At 46.9% G+C, this 14,947-nt stretch overlaps 1 protein-coding gene across 4 annotated transcripts in view; it reads right to left on the bottom strand.

Annotated features, from left to right (window-relative positions):
- Nucleotides 1-14,261, bottom strand: part of ARK2N (arkadia (RNF111) N-terminal like PKA signaling regulator 2N) — a 90,130-nt gene extending 75,869 nt beyond the window's left edge. For 2 of the 4 annotated variants that reach the window (XM_004606100.2, XM_004606101.2), the window contains exon 1: nucleotides 13,477-13,756. The gene's annotated coding sequence lies outside the window, so the exon portion shown is untranslated. Of the gene's footprint in view, nucleotides 1-13,476; nucleotides 13,770-14,076 lie in introns of those variants that run through there. The other 2 variants (XM_055125346.1, XM_055125345.1) reach the window with 2 other exon arrangements.
- Nucleotides 14,262-14,947: the final 686 nt, after the last annotated feature.

Genomic DNA, 14,947 nt, shown 5'->3' with positions numbered 1-14,947 from the left:
AAAAATACCCAACATAGTAGACACTTAATATTTGTTGAAATGAAGAACACATCCAATATTTATTAATAAAAAGGCATCCGTTCTTGGTCCTCTGAATAAGAAGTCTTGTATCTAAACTGAAGACATGGCTCAAAGGGCTTGAGCCCAAACTGCATGCGGGAGACCCAAGTTTGATCCCTGGTCAGGAGTGACCCCAGAGTATCGCTTGGGTGTGCCCCTATGACCCCCCCAAAAAGCTTCATGCCATTTAAAAATCAAATGACATTAAAACAGAACCTTAAGGGGATTTTGCTTACTTTAACTTGAGATTGTTTAAATCCTATTTATCTGTTAATAAATTTTCAAACCACTAAAAAATGTAATAGACAAATACTTGCCGCATTACCCTTTTCTTCAGCACTGACTTTATCTATAAAAGCATCATTAGCCTAATACACAGACTTCTCAATAAAAGTAATTATACAAAACTTGATATATGATAAATGAAGCATTCTTTCTTGCTGTTGTTTCAGAGCCACAGCCAGTGGTGTTCAGGACTTACTTCTGGCTATGTGCTCAGGAATCACATCTGAAGGGGTGCAGTCAGGGACCGTATGTGGTGCCAGAGATCAAACCTGGGTTGTGCACACATAAGGCAAGTGCCTTACTGCTGTACTATTTCTCCAGTCCTAAATAAATCATTCTTTTCAAAATAGCAACTATAAGACATGCCAATGCTAAACCACATTCTAGCTTAAATATAGCTCACAGGCTATTAATGTTTAAATAAACACTGTCAATTCACAATTTTGTTTTGCTCAAGAATATACAAAAATTCAAGGTATTACCTACATTTTACATTTAAGATAAATAAGGCTGCTCCTTTGGCAATTTTCCCTTTAAGACAATAATCCAGTGTTCTGATTTCTTTTTTTAAAAACCATAAAACCAGTTTGTTGGCATCTATTTTCAGAAAACTGTACGGTTTTCCATATAATACTTATTTATTATTATGCCCTAGGTGAGTCAAACAGTTAATACATAACAGTAAAAAACTAGGCTGTATTAAGAAGGGAAGGTACTAATAAGAAAAGGATTTATTGTTTAAATAGTTTCACTGGAGTCTAAACAAATACTAAGTTGTTGTTGTTGTTTTTTAATCCAGTTACCTCAAAATCCAAAAATTGTTTCCTGGCTTACAGTTAAACAGTCAACCAGATCTTAGTCCTATGCTAAATTTCTCTAGTTAAAGGAGTTTCTTTCTTTTGGGGGGGTGAAGGGGTTACAACCAATGGTGCTCAGGACTTGCTCCTGCCTTTGTTCAAGGCTTACTCCTGGTTCAGAGCTCAGAGATCACTCCTGGCAGGGCTCAAGGGACTATATATGGTGCTGGGAACTGAACTCAGGTCAGCAGCATGCAAGGCAAGTGCCCTACCCACTGTACTATCTCTCCAGCAATGAGAGGAGTTGCTTTTTTGCTTTTCAATAAATTTTCTGTTTCTAAAGAAAGAAGAAAAGAAAGAAGGGAGGAAAGGAGAGCCACGGGGCCAGGGATGACTCTGTAGTTGAGCACCTGCCTGACAGCAGCACAGGGACTCAAGTCCCACCCCCAATACGGATCCACGAGACCCCAGCAGCACTGCCTGAGCTCAGCAGAGTGTGCAGTCACTGGCACCCTACAACCAATATATGTGAGCACTGCAATTAAGAATCTGACTTCATGCAAACACATGTGGGGATACTGAAACCAAAGTACAATTCCTACAGATGCCCCCAAATGTTCAGGAGCACTATAAAGGGCACACTGCTGCCACACTCCAGCAAGCACCAAAACCAATTTGCATGATCCCCAGAGAGCACTGTCGCCATGTAAGTGAATGATGTGACCAGGTGCACAGAAACTCCTACCACTACAACAACCAAAAATGGGGAGAGGAATAAATAAATGATTAGCTCTGTAATACAGTACTAGCCTTGCAAATAAAAATCATTATATTTTTGGGGGCTTGAGCGATAGCACCGCGGGTAGGGTATTTGCCTTGCACGTGGCCAACCCGAGTTCAGTCCCAGCATCCCATTGTCCCCCGAGCACCGCCAGGAGTAATTCCTGAGTGCATAAGCCAGGAGTAACCCCTGTGCATTGCTGGGTGTGACGCAAAAAAAAAAAAAAAAAATCATTATATTTTTTTAAAAGTCAACCACATGTTTATTACTTAATCTATAATTCAAAAATGAGGAACTCTCCTGGTACGAAAAATCGGGGTAACTGGACTACCTCTATAGAGTTGTAAGAACACTTTTTAAATGAATAGGACTTTAAAAAAAAAAATGAGACCAACAACAGCAAAGTGGTTTGCTCTAAAATAATAAAAGTTTCTGCCTCCAAGGCAACAATAATATAAAACACCATTTTCACTTACTGCTATTTTTTAGAGTAACTTCCCTAAGAAAAGGGCCAAGTTATAAGACTTAAATTCATGACAATCAGCTGTGGCTCTCAATTCTGTCATATTCTGCCTACCCTACACCTAGAAACTAACCAAAAAAATTCCAATTAAAGTGTTTTGATGTTTTGCTTCACTTGTTCTTTAAATACAAAGGAACAAGCAGACCAGCAACTACTAGACAAATTGCAATCTATCAAGATAAAATTAGAAAGAAGCTGGGCTTTTATACAATACTGTAAGCCTGTTGGAGCTGGAGTGATAGCACTGCGGGCAGGGCGTTTGCCTTGCACGTGGCCAACCCGGGTTCGATTCCCAGCATCCTATACGGTCCCCTGAGCACCGCCAGGGGCAATTACTGAATGCAGAGCCAGGAGTGACCCCTGTGCATTGCAGGGTGTGACCCAAAAAGCAAAAAAAAAAAAACAACTGTAAGTCCGTTGACTACTTCCTGCTGGTGTAGCCAATTGTTTCCAAAAGACTTTAAAGGGATTCCTGTGTCATACAAGTTAGTTATCAGAACAGATATTGTGACAATCTAATGGTGGGGGAGAATCACAATGCAAGTAATAATCCAAGAAAGAGAGCACCCAGCAATTATATTATTACCTGACCTTTTTTTGGGGACAGGAATACACAATCAGAAAATACAACTGTTGCAAGACGAGAATTTTTAAAGCAAACAAAAATAAGCATAAAAACACAGCAATGACAGAGTTAAATCAAAGAAATTCCAAGCTAACCTTTCGGGAAGGGGAGAGTGTGCAGAGAAGTAGAGAAAGTGCTTTACATGCAGGAGTCCTGGGTTCAGTCACCTGCACTGCACCACCAAATGGGACCTTAAACACTGTATCAGAAGTTGTCCCTGAGACAACAGGTGTGGCCCAAAATCAAAACATGAAAACAGCTAACCCTACATAGGGGAAGAGGAAGAGCATTTTATGAAGCAAGAAATTAAAAAGAAATATGCCATTTTGGGGGCTGGAGCAATAGCACAGCGGGTAGGGCGTTTGCCTTGCAACGCGACTGACCCAGGTTCAATTCCCAGCATCCCATATGGTCCCTTGAGCTCTGCACTCAAGGATGACTCTTGAGTGCAGAGCCAGGAGTAATCCCTGTGCATTGCCAGGTGTGACCCAAAAAGCAGAAAAAAAAAAAGATTTTTTTTTAATTTTCGTTTTTTTTGTCTGACACTGTCTAACCCCCCAATAAAGTCTCCCATAGCTTTCAGGCCCTTCCTTTATTTCCTAAAACTTTGTCTTTCTTACTATTACCCGGGTTCAATTCCTCCAACCCTCTTGTAGAGCCCAGCAAGCTACCAAGAGTATCTCGCCTGCACGGCAGTCTGGCAAGCTACCCATGGCAAATTCGATATGCCAAAAACAGCAACAAATCTCACAATGGAGACGTTGCTGGTGCCCACTTGAGCAACTCAATGAGCAACGAGATGACAGTGATACAGTGATCTAAAGAAAGTCAGTGTTATCCCTTAATCAACTTCTGAGAGAAATACTATTACTTGAGGGAGTGGGTTTTTGTGGGCTGGAGTGATAACACAGCAGTAGAGCATTTGCCTTGCATGTGGTTGACCCAGGTTCGATTCCTCCACCCCTCTCCGAGAGCCTGGCAAGCTACCGAGAGTATCCCACCCGCACGGCAGAGACTGGCAAGCTACCCATGGCGTATTCAACATGCCAAAAACAGTAACAAACAAGTCTCACAATGGAGATGTTACTGGTGCAATGAGCAATGGGATGACAATGCCATTTTTATAAATGGTTCTCTCCCCTCTCCAGTCCCCACACCCATGTTTTTGCAGCCACACTTAGGGGTGCTTCAGGCTTCCTCCTAGTTTGCTCTCAGGGATCACTCCTGACAGGGCTCAGTCATATGCAAGGCAAATGCCCTACCTACTGTACTATCTCCCCAGAGTTAGTACAGTACATGTTAAATGGCTTTTTGTTTGATGTGATTAATGTTATACTTTTTTCTTTATTATTTTACAGTTGTGCTAATGTTGTCTACTCCATCCTTTCTGCCCCCATATGTATAACAATGTGTATCCTTTGCCCTTTATATAAGAATTTCTTTTGAAGACCACTGGAGTGCGCTGGGCCTGAGCATACTATGTATCTTAACCTTGACACAGCCTCCAGCCAGGTTGGCCTTCCTGGCCTAGAATCCATGAGAAGGGCCCCAAAGTCCACTACACACAGTCACTGTCACAGGGATAATGCAGAACAGAGCAGCAGTCAATGATCAAGACTGAAATCACAAGACCTGCAGATTTACAGGCCAGTGGAAAGAAACAGTTCTGCCTCCAATCTCACTTATCCACAACTCATCTCTTTCCTCTCCTTAGCTCTCAATATAGGCCAGCGAGGCTATAAACAAGGTGCAGCTCAGAAGACTCAAATCAGAGGCCAAAGGGAGACAGGTGAAAGGCTGGAGGGCAAGTTCGATACGATGGGGCCCAAAGTTTGATCCCTGGCACCACCCAGTCCTGTTTTCCTCTCCCTAACCCCCAGCATCGCTCAGAGCACTAAGCAGGGAGTAGCTCCCAAGACTGCTGGGTATAGCCCAAAACAAATGGAAAAACCTAGACTCAAAATTGGAATCATAAAAGGTATTCAAGGGGCCAGTGCGATAGCACAGCAGGGAGGGCGTTTGCCTAGCACGCAGCTGACCCAGGTTCAATCCTTGGCATCCCATATGGTCCCCTGAGCACCGCCAGGAGTGATTCCTGAGCGCAGAGCCAGGAATAATCCCTGAGCATCGCAAGGTGTAACCCAAAAAGGGGAAAAAAAAAAAGGTATTCAAGGTACAGCAAGTAGGGTACTCACCTTGCAAGAGGTTGACCCGGGTTTGATTCCCGGCATCCCTATAGTCCTCCAAGAGCACTACTAGGAGTAATTCTTGAGTACAGAGCTAGGAATAAAACTGAGCATTCACTGGGTATACAAGAACCAAAAAATAAAGATATTAAGATATTAAGAATTTGGAATTAGGAGTAATTAAGCTGAGTGATAAGCATCAAAAGATCCTAACATCACAACAGAGAACCAAACATGTTGCTTCCAAATGGAAGTTTTCAAGAGTTTGGTTTGTTTTGGTTGGTTTTTTGGAGGGACTACACCTGGAGATGCTCAGGGGCTACTCCTGGCTCTGCATTCAGGAATTACTCCTGGCAGTGCTTGTGGAACCATATGGGAAGCTGGGGATCAAACCCAGGTCAGTTACATGCAAGCCAAGTGCCTTATGAGCTATACTATCGCTCCAGCCCCATGAAGTAATCAATAGTACCAGTATTACCTGTATTTTTGCCCCCTCAAAAGAAAAAATTAAAAAGGGAGAATACACTTTGTGGGGGGAGGCAGGATTGAAGCCACAACTGGGCATGTTCCTGGCGCTGTTCTCAGGAATCCCTCCTGGTGGTGTTCAGAGGACCATATGTGGTGCTGGGGGGTCAAACCCAAACCAAGGTTGACCACATGTTAAGCAAGCACCTTAACCCCTGTGCTAGATCTCCTGCACCGGAAATACACACTTAGAAACTAAATCTGACCAAGTCTCTAAACTCATTAACAAGAAACCCAGGGGACAGAAATACACATTAAACACCACCAGAGGGCTACAACTAACAAATTCAAATTGGTGAAGCTCCCGTTTCTTCAATAATTTAGCAGTGAAAATCATCAGAAACAGATTCTATAGATCATGAAACAATACACCTACTTCATTTGTTTCTTTGGGGGAGGGCAGCGCTTCGTGGCTACTACTGGCTGTGCGCAGGATTCACTCCTAGAAGTGCTTGGGGGACCATATGTAGTGTCAGGGATCGAACTGGGGTTGACCACATGCACGGCAAGGGCCTACCCCCATACCACCTTATTTGTTTCTTCCTCCATTGGGGCAGGGGTTAGAGATCAAACATGGGGTCTCACACGAGGCACCATGACTCTTTTCTGAATAAATTTTTAAAGCACATCTGTAAAATAATGGAGAAATCTAAACACTGAGAATTGTATTGGAGAATTTCATCATTATGAAAAGTCACCTGGCATTTTTTCTTTCAAAAATGAAGCTGAGGGGCTGGAGTGATAGCACAGTGGGTAGGGCGTTTGCCTTGCACGCGGCCGACCCAGGTTCAATTCTCAGCATCCCATCTGGTTCCCCAGCATGGCACCGTCAGGAGTAATTACTGAGTGCAAAGCCAGGAGTAACCCCTGAGCATCGCTGGGTGTGACCCAAAAAGCAAAAAAAAAAAAAAAAGAAGCTGAGAGGCAGGAAAGATAGTACAGCTGGTAGAGCACTTGCCTTACATGTAGCCAAGCCAGTTTCTATCCCCAGCACCCTATATGGTCCCTCAAGCATCACCACAAGTAACCCCTGAGCATTGCAAGCTGTGGCAAAGGGGAAGTGGGGGGTGGGAAATAAAGTTGTCAGAGTACAGAAGAAGAGGAGTAGTACAGGAGGTAAGGAGACTGCCTTTACCAGGGATTGATCGAGGCATGCGGCCAACCCTGGATCAATCCCTGGCACCACATATGGTCCCCCAATCACAGCTTCATTCCTGAGAAAATGAAGCTGTGTGTGGAGCAGCCAGAGAGAACAGGAGGCAGGGAAGGCACTAGCCTTGCATGCGTCTCACCCAGGTTATGTCCCTGGCGCTGTGACAGCCCTGGGAGTGTGAGCCAAAAACAAAACAAGAGTTGTGGGACTGGAGAAATAGTACGGGGGTTAAGGTGCTTACACCTTTACCTTGTATACAGCCCAACCCCACAACCCACAATCCTGCCCAAAGTGAAGATGACTAAGAAACTGAAGTCAATTCTTTTGTTGTTGCAGAGCTCAGGGCTTACTCCTGGCTCTGTGCTCAGAGACCACTGTTGGTGGTACCAGAGATACAACTGGCCTGAACACCTGTACTATCGCTCTGTTCCAAAAGCCAAAGCTATTTTGGGTTTTGTTTTGTTTTTTGGGTGTTTGGGGGGAGTTGTTTGTTTTGGTTTTTTGGCCCATGGCCCAATTCTAGTGATGCCTGGGAGTCATTCCTGGCAGTGCTCATGCACAGCATACTTTTGAGCTATCTCTCTGGTCCAAGAAACTGAACTCCTCAAAAGCTGGAATATAGGAAGGGAATACAAAAGTTAATGCAGCCAACTGGATTTGAACTACCGGAACTGAAATATAACTTAAGATGGCAACTACAGGAAGAGAATAGCGTTGAATTTGCCAGCCAACCTTTTCTCCAGTGATACAAGCTCTATAAATGGGTCACGAGTGATAATGGCTACTCAAATCGCTTCAAGTGGCAGATACTACCACTAATGATATGTATCTAGTGCAGCAATATGGCTGTGAATAAACCTGCACCAAGGAAGCTACCAAATGTAAAGAATGCACCTCGGCAAATGGGGGACTAATATTTCAAAAGCACCAGCAGCATAAATCAAGAATAATTATAGCACAGGTTTCTAGATTTCCTTCAAGATTTCTAATTTCCCTTCAGAAGATAGTTCACATAAAAATGAGCTATCGTGGGCTGGAGCAGCAGCACAGCAGGGAGGGCGTTTACCTTGCACGCGGCCGACCCAGGTCCGATTCCCAGCATCCCATATGGTCCCTGTACACCACCAGGAGTAATTCCTGAGTGCAGAGCCAGGAGTAATCCCTGTGCATCGCCCGGGGTGACCCAAAAAGTAAAAAAAAAAAAAAAAGGGGAGTTGTCGTATGCTGGGCCCTGAAGTCCCTAAAATATTGCCAAAAATCTATCCATTGCCCACGACCCCTTGCTCATAGCAAATTATTTACTGGACGGTGGTGGAGGAAAACAATGGCAAATCCTAGATAATAAAGTATTGATTGAAGAAAAAACCATATGTTTACGTGAGGTTCAAAAAGGCAAACAGGATACTGCTTAAAATCTGAACTACATGAGGTTTTTGTTCTTGATACAGAAAGGAAAACAGTCCTGTTTTCCTTCAGCTTTAATCCACACCCAACTTCCCTATTTCCAACAATACCTTCCTCTATGTATAAGGCCTGTAACAAAATAACTTCTGGGAATCATTAGTTGCTTTGTTAGCTTCATTTTTCTTTTAAATCAGCAACTGGATAAAATGTAACTTCTTCTGATCTCTTTGGTCAGTATCTTGTTTCCCTTCTACTAACCATGTGAATGAACACTTAAACTTCTAGATTATACAAGCACATTTCTGGGACTGGTGTTCTAAATTTTAATAGATTAATCAGAACTAGTTTACAATTATACGGTCTTTAATTCCAGGCAGGGGGAAAAAGTATTTTACAAATGAACTGGCAGTACAAAGAAAGAACATCCAAGCATCCAATCATTTTCTCTTAACCTAAAAAACCTTTAAGGGCTGGAGAGAAATCTCACCTGGGTACGCTCTGCACACTGGAGGCTCAGTTCAGCCCTCAGCACTGCATATATCCTGAGCACCACCAGGAACACCCCCCCCCCCAGAAGGGATCCAGGTGTAGCTCTGAGCACCCCCAGCTGGGTATAGCCCCAAAACAAAGAAAAATGTTACTTCTCAATACCATGCTTAAAATTATTTTATAAAAGAAAAGGCATACTCCATATTATAGTTATTTGATTATTCAGGCTTTTTTTTTTCTCCAAAACCTACTTTTCTGGGCCAGAGCAATATTATAGTGGGTACGGTGCTTGCCTTGCATGCAGCTGACCCAGGTTAGATCCCTAGCATCCCATATGGTTCCCAGCTCACCACCAGGAATAATTCTTGAGTAGAGCCAGGAATAACCTTTAAGCATCACTGGATGTGGCCCCTAAAACTTAAAGAAACAAAAACCTACTTTTCTTTGTATTTTAGAGTAGGGAAAAAAGAGAAATCACCTAGTTCCCTAAACGAGTTCTTCGGATAGAAACCGTTTTTTCTGATACACTCTCACATAAGTTCCACACAGAGATGTCTACTTTTAATCAACCATCACTCGAAAATACTCATCTAAGTGGTTTCAAAATTAAATAAAGTCAGACCAGAGAGATAATACACCAGATAAGAAGCTTGCCTTACACACACCCAACCTAAATTCAAGGTATCAAGCACCGCCTATGGTCCCCTGAGCATCGCCAGGAGTGATTCCTGACCACAGAGCCAGGAATAAGCCCTAAGCGTAGAACCACATGTAGGCCCTAAGCACCAACAGGTGTAGCCCCAAAACAATAGTAACAATTAAAGTGATGTAACTGATTTATACTAACTACTGGCTGTTCAGTAAAATTCTGACAAAAAAACAAGGTCCCTAGCTAGGGAAAGAGCTCAAAGGGCTGGAGCTTTTGCTTTGCACATGGGAAGCTCAGGGTCCAAGTCCCAGCACAGCATGATCCTCCAAGCCCCCTCAAGAGAAACCCCAAAGCACAGAGTCAGGAACAGTCCCGAAGCAACACTAGGAAATCCCAAAGAAAGACTGAGCTCTTCAGAAGACAGGAAAGAAAACAGAAACCAAAATAACATACAACTACATAACCCTACATTAAAGCCACAAATACTGAATTTGACAATTAAATCTGAGTCATACTGGCTATTTTACAAAATTTTGGAATCATATTTACTATTGTCAACCGCTATTAATGCTATGATAAACAGGCATCACATGTACAACACACATTTCTCTGCCAGCAGTTAGGGAACACAGAAGAAAAGCAGCCAGATTTTGCTTGCCCCTGCTCTTTGCTGTGATCAGAGACCTGGAGGCTGAGCGTGAAACTGAGTGAACATCAAGCCCACTGTGGCTGAGAGAAGCCGCCCGCACAGAAGCAGACAGCGCTGCTGCTCTCAAGTTCAGCTGTGGGTCCTACACCAGCAGAAGAAATGGGCAAAACTACAGACAAAGGCTAGACCGGCACAGGAAAGTTTCCTGACAATAGTCAAATTTTAAATTTAAGATGGTAATTACACAACTGCAGGAAACTATCCAATTACTTTGATTATCAATAATCAACCCAAAATAAAGAAAGAAGGCCAGTACTATTTCTACTCACTGAAGCACAAAGAAAATGCTCTCAAGGGCCAGAGATGTATGTCTCATAAGTAGAACACATGCCCAGTTTGCATGAGGACTGGGCTCAAGATATTTCTGTGACTTCAAAAGGGGTGCCAAGCTCATCCTTCATATTCCTCCTCAAGTTGTTTCCCATAAAAGAAGGAAATTAGCAGTTCTAATGGAATAAGATACATTCTTAATCTGGCCTTACCTTAGTGTACCCTCCCCTCCTTTGTGAATTCATAGCACTAGCCACGCATAAACACTTAAAATCACTGCTAAGTCATTAGCCGGTCTGGGTCTAAATGTATAAATTCCTTGGGCCCTAGGACCTTGTCAGTCCATTCATTACTTTACCTCCAGCAATCAGATAATTACTGGCAAAGGACAAGTAATAAAGAAATTAGTGTTTTAAGAATAAATAGCTTCCACCCAAGTACAGCATTTTCCAACTTGAAGGGATTTTCTCAAATCCTGTCAATTGAATAACTGGTTCCATGTCCTTGATTACCTATAGGAAAATCAAGATGATCTAAGATGTTTTACCAAAATTAGAAACACAGTAGTTGAGTCTCTAGCATAGAAGAGTGGAGAATCCCTTGTAAGATGAGTGCCTAAACAAGAGCAGAGAAGTAACTAGTCACAGAAGAAAATATATGCTTATCAATACCACTTTAAAAATGGCAATCTTGGGCTGAAAATGGCTCAAAGGACTGAACACATGCAAAGCAAGGAGGAGACCTGGGTTAGCTCCCCGATTTCACACCATTCCCCAGCTCCCAGGAATGAAGACAGAGGTCTTGGATTAATTGTGAAGGCTATGAAGCAAAGTATAGGCGTGTATGTAAATGCACGTAAGAGTAAGATAAATGGAGTTAAAAAGAAATGTATCCCTTCACTACAAACTTCATATAAAGCTACTATGGACAAAGTTTGGATGCCAAAGGCCAACCCACTGATTTTTCCTGAAAATATTTTAGAAAATAAAAGAGTCCAGAGTAATAGTGCAGCAGGAAAGGCATTAATGCCTTGCACAAGGCTAACCTGTGTTCGATCCCCAGCACCCCACTGGTCCCCCTAGCCTGCCAGGGGTGATCACTGTGTTAAAAGCCAGGAGTAAGATCTGAGAAATGCTGGGTGTGGCCCCCCACAACCCAAAAAAAATTTTTTAGGAAATATTTTTCCATTAAGAAATTGTATTTGATCCTTTATATGCAATTATGTCGAAGTTCCTTCCTCCCTATCATATTGTATACTCCTAGCTTTAAGTTTATATCTGTAATATGTTAACATTATGAAAACAATGTTTTGAAGTTTTAAGATTACTGCAGTACTGAAAAGCATCCTAACTTAAAATAAAAGCTTTTAGATATTTTCCCCACTCGGGCTGGAGTGATAGTACAGCAAGTAGGGTGCTTTCCTTGAACACAGAGGATCGGGGCTCCATGGCCAGCACCCCATATTGTCCCCTAAGCACTGCCAAGAGTGCACCCTGAGCTCAGAGCCTGAAGTGACTCCTGAGCACGGCTGGATGCGGCCCCAAAATGGAACAAACATTTTTCTCACTTAATGGAATGCTGGGAAGTTCATTTTTTGAAGTAGCATCTTTAAAACGTAAACAGGTCCATCTGACTTTCTCGAGTTCAAATCTAACTCATTCCTTTATGTTTACGGAGCACCTACGGTGCAGAGACTCAAGCATGCCTTGTATTGGGCAAACCACACGACCTAAAATAGTGCCTCATCCTTAAAAGAAAAACAAAACAAAACAAAACAAAAAAGTTCACGTCACGACTCCCGAGGGCATCAGGCAGTGGCTTTCAACAGCATGCCTCTAGAAAAAAAAAAAAAAAAACGCTGGTGAAACCAAACGGCAACCGCCTTCCTGCAGGATTCCAGACTGCAGGATCAGCAAAACGACACGGGAAAGTGAACAGCCTCCCTCCTGCCACTCTCCCGAGGGGAGCGAGGGAGCGAGGCAAACTGCTCGCCCGCGCCCGGCGCTGCCCCACGGCCACCCGCCTACAGAAAACCGCCCGCTGTGTCTTGCAGTCAAAGGGGGCCCAGCTCCGCGGGGCTTGGGGCGCGGGGGGCGAGGTGCGGGGCTTGGTGTTGGGATCCAGGAGGCAAAGAAAGGCTTGGGCTAGCACCGAGCCTCAAGCACACCCGGGCAGGAACCGCCGGGAGCGGAGCCCGCGGGGCGGAGCGGCGGCCGCGACCTTCCTCCCCCCGGCCGGCCGGCGCGCATCTATCCGCTTAGTGACAGGCGAGCGGGAGAATGAATGGCGCGCGGGTCCGCGGGCCCCGCCGGGCAGCGCCGAGGCGCACTTAAGGGAAGTGACACCGGGCCAGGGGCGGCCGGGGAAGCGCAAGGAGTCGGCGGGGACGATTAAGTGTGTAGCTGGGGGGCGATGAGGGGTGAGGGGCTGGGGCGCAGGGAGGCGGGGGGGAGGGGGGCGAGGCCCATTTTCTAAAGAGTTGAGCTAGTGGGACAGAGGGAAACAGCGTGGGGGGGTGCAGGGGGACCGACCCTCGGCCGCTTCTCTCCGTCCTCCTCCAGGCGAGGTCCGCCCTGGCTTTCTCTCTCTTTCTCTCTCTCTGTCCAGGGTCGGGCCAGACCCCGGCTCGCCGAGTGGACACCGTGGCCGCCTTCCCCCAAGCCCGCGGGGCCGGGGCCGCTTGCAAAGTTCCGCGGAGACAACTCCGGGGTGGCCCGCGGAGACTGCGGCGTCTCCCCGGAGCAGCCCCCCGGAGCAAGCAGGGAGGATGGGGGGGGGGGCGAGGGGGGCCGGGCAGAGAGGACGCCGAGCCCGCCGGCGGAAAGGGGGCTGCTGGGCCGGGAGGGGGTTGCGGGGGCGAGGGGGGTGTTAGAGGGAATGACCGAGTGCGGGCGAGCCAAGCCCCCGGCGCCGGGACGCTGCGGAGCCCTCGGCCGAGGCCCGCAAGCCCCGCGGCCGCGGCCGGGGAAGCGGCAGCCCGGGTGCGGGGGCTCGAGCGGCGGGGCCCCTTCCCGCCTCACCTGCGCTCCGCGCCGGCTCCTGCGCCTCCTCTCGCCCGCTCCGCGCGCCCCGTCGGGGCACGCACGACCTCCGGGGCACGACTCCCCCAGCCGCGGGCGCTCGGGTCGGGACGCGACGGCCGCCGCCGCCTTCTCCTGCGGCGGCGAGCAGAGGGGTCGCGGTCAGAGAGCCCTACCTGGCCCAGAGCGAAGCGCGGCGCCGCCGCAGCCTCCGCCACCAAGTCCCTTCACTCGTCCGCGCCGCCCGGAGAAAATGTCACCAGAGGCCGTTCCGCTCGGCTCCTCACTTCCGCCCGGAACCACAGAGCTCACGCCGGCGAGGTAGAGCGGCCGCTGCGGCGGGAGGGGCTGCTCGGGGCCGGAGCGGGGAGCCGGGGCGAAAGCCAGACAGCGCCCCCTAGCGAGTGCGAAGCCGCGCTCCTCCCGCTGCAGAGAGCCCTGGCGAGCCGGCCACCGGCTTCCCGGGCTTCTTTCCCGCGCTCCCTCCGACTGTTGAAGCAGCTCCCTTTCCCGTCTCCCGCAGGGTCAATGTAAATCAAGGGCAAATGCTTAAAAATAAGCCTGCAGAGCATGCTTTTCTGGGCGCTGCTCGGGACTCACCTCGGTTGAGATCTTCCCCAGGGAGATTCGCACTCTCTGAATCCTGGAGTCCCTCCAATTCGCTGGGGCGTCGGCTGCCTTCTCTCCCCACTTCTTCGCAGGTGCTAACAGCTCAGTTTGGGGAGGCTAGACTGTGCCTTTCTCCTATAATACCGACAACAACATCCCGCTCAAGTTTTCCGATTGGAACCCCGCAGTCTTCGCAGACAGAACGCCACCTGCTGGCGGACCTAACAGCGGGACCCCGCTCCGCCCCTCGGCGCTGGCCGACGCCCCAAATTCCACCTCTGCAGAGTCACTCCTCTGATTTGCAATTTACCCTGAAGAGTGACGCATCCGAGCACTCTCTGAGCTCTCCCGGCCTTCCCCGAATGTCTAGAATGAACACGGAGGAACGTCCTGGACTCGGGGCCCCCAGAAGAAGGGCGGGGAGACAGACACCGGCCACCTGGTCGACCCCAGGCTCCCAGAGGAGGAGGAAGAGGTGCTAGAACAAATGTCATTACTCAAAATCTAGCCGAGGACCCGAGCGCCTGGATAGCAGGGAAGAAGAGCGGGAAGGAGGCTGGAGGAGGAAAAGTAAACTGAATCGGGTGAGATGCCCCAAGAGGCGAATCTAGAATCTAGTCCCAGGTTCCCCTTATACACATCCATCTCCCCTTACACATCCTTCTCCCCTTTAGATCAGGGCCGTCAGCTCCCAGGTCCATTAATTTGTTCTACCTACAGCATGTCAGTCTTTCACTCCTGACTAGAGGAATAAGCTGATAAGTACTCCTATAACAACAGCTAGAGCGATATAGTACAGTAGGTAGGGCGATTGCTTTGCATGCAGCTGACCTGGATTCAATTCCTCACAATCCATGTGGTC

This window comes from Sorex araneus, chromosome 2 (genome assembly GCF_027595985.1).
Source record: "Sorex araneus isolate mSorAra2 chromosome 2, mSorAra2.pri, whole genome shotgun sequence".
In the NCBI taxonomy this organism is placed as follows: domain Eukaryota; kingdom Metazoa; phylum Chordata; class Mammalia; order Eulipotyphla; family Soricidae; genus Sorex; species Sorex araneus.
Note: the sequence above shows the minus strand (reverse complement) of the source record. Positions and strands in the feature narration are given on the sequence as shown.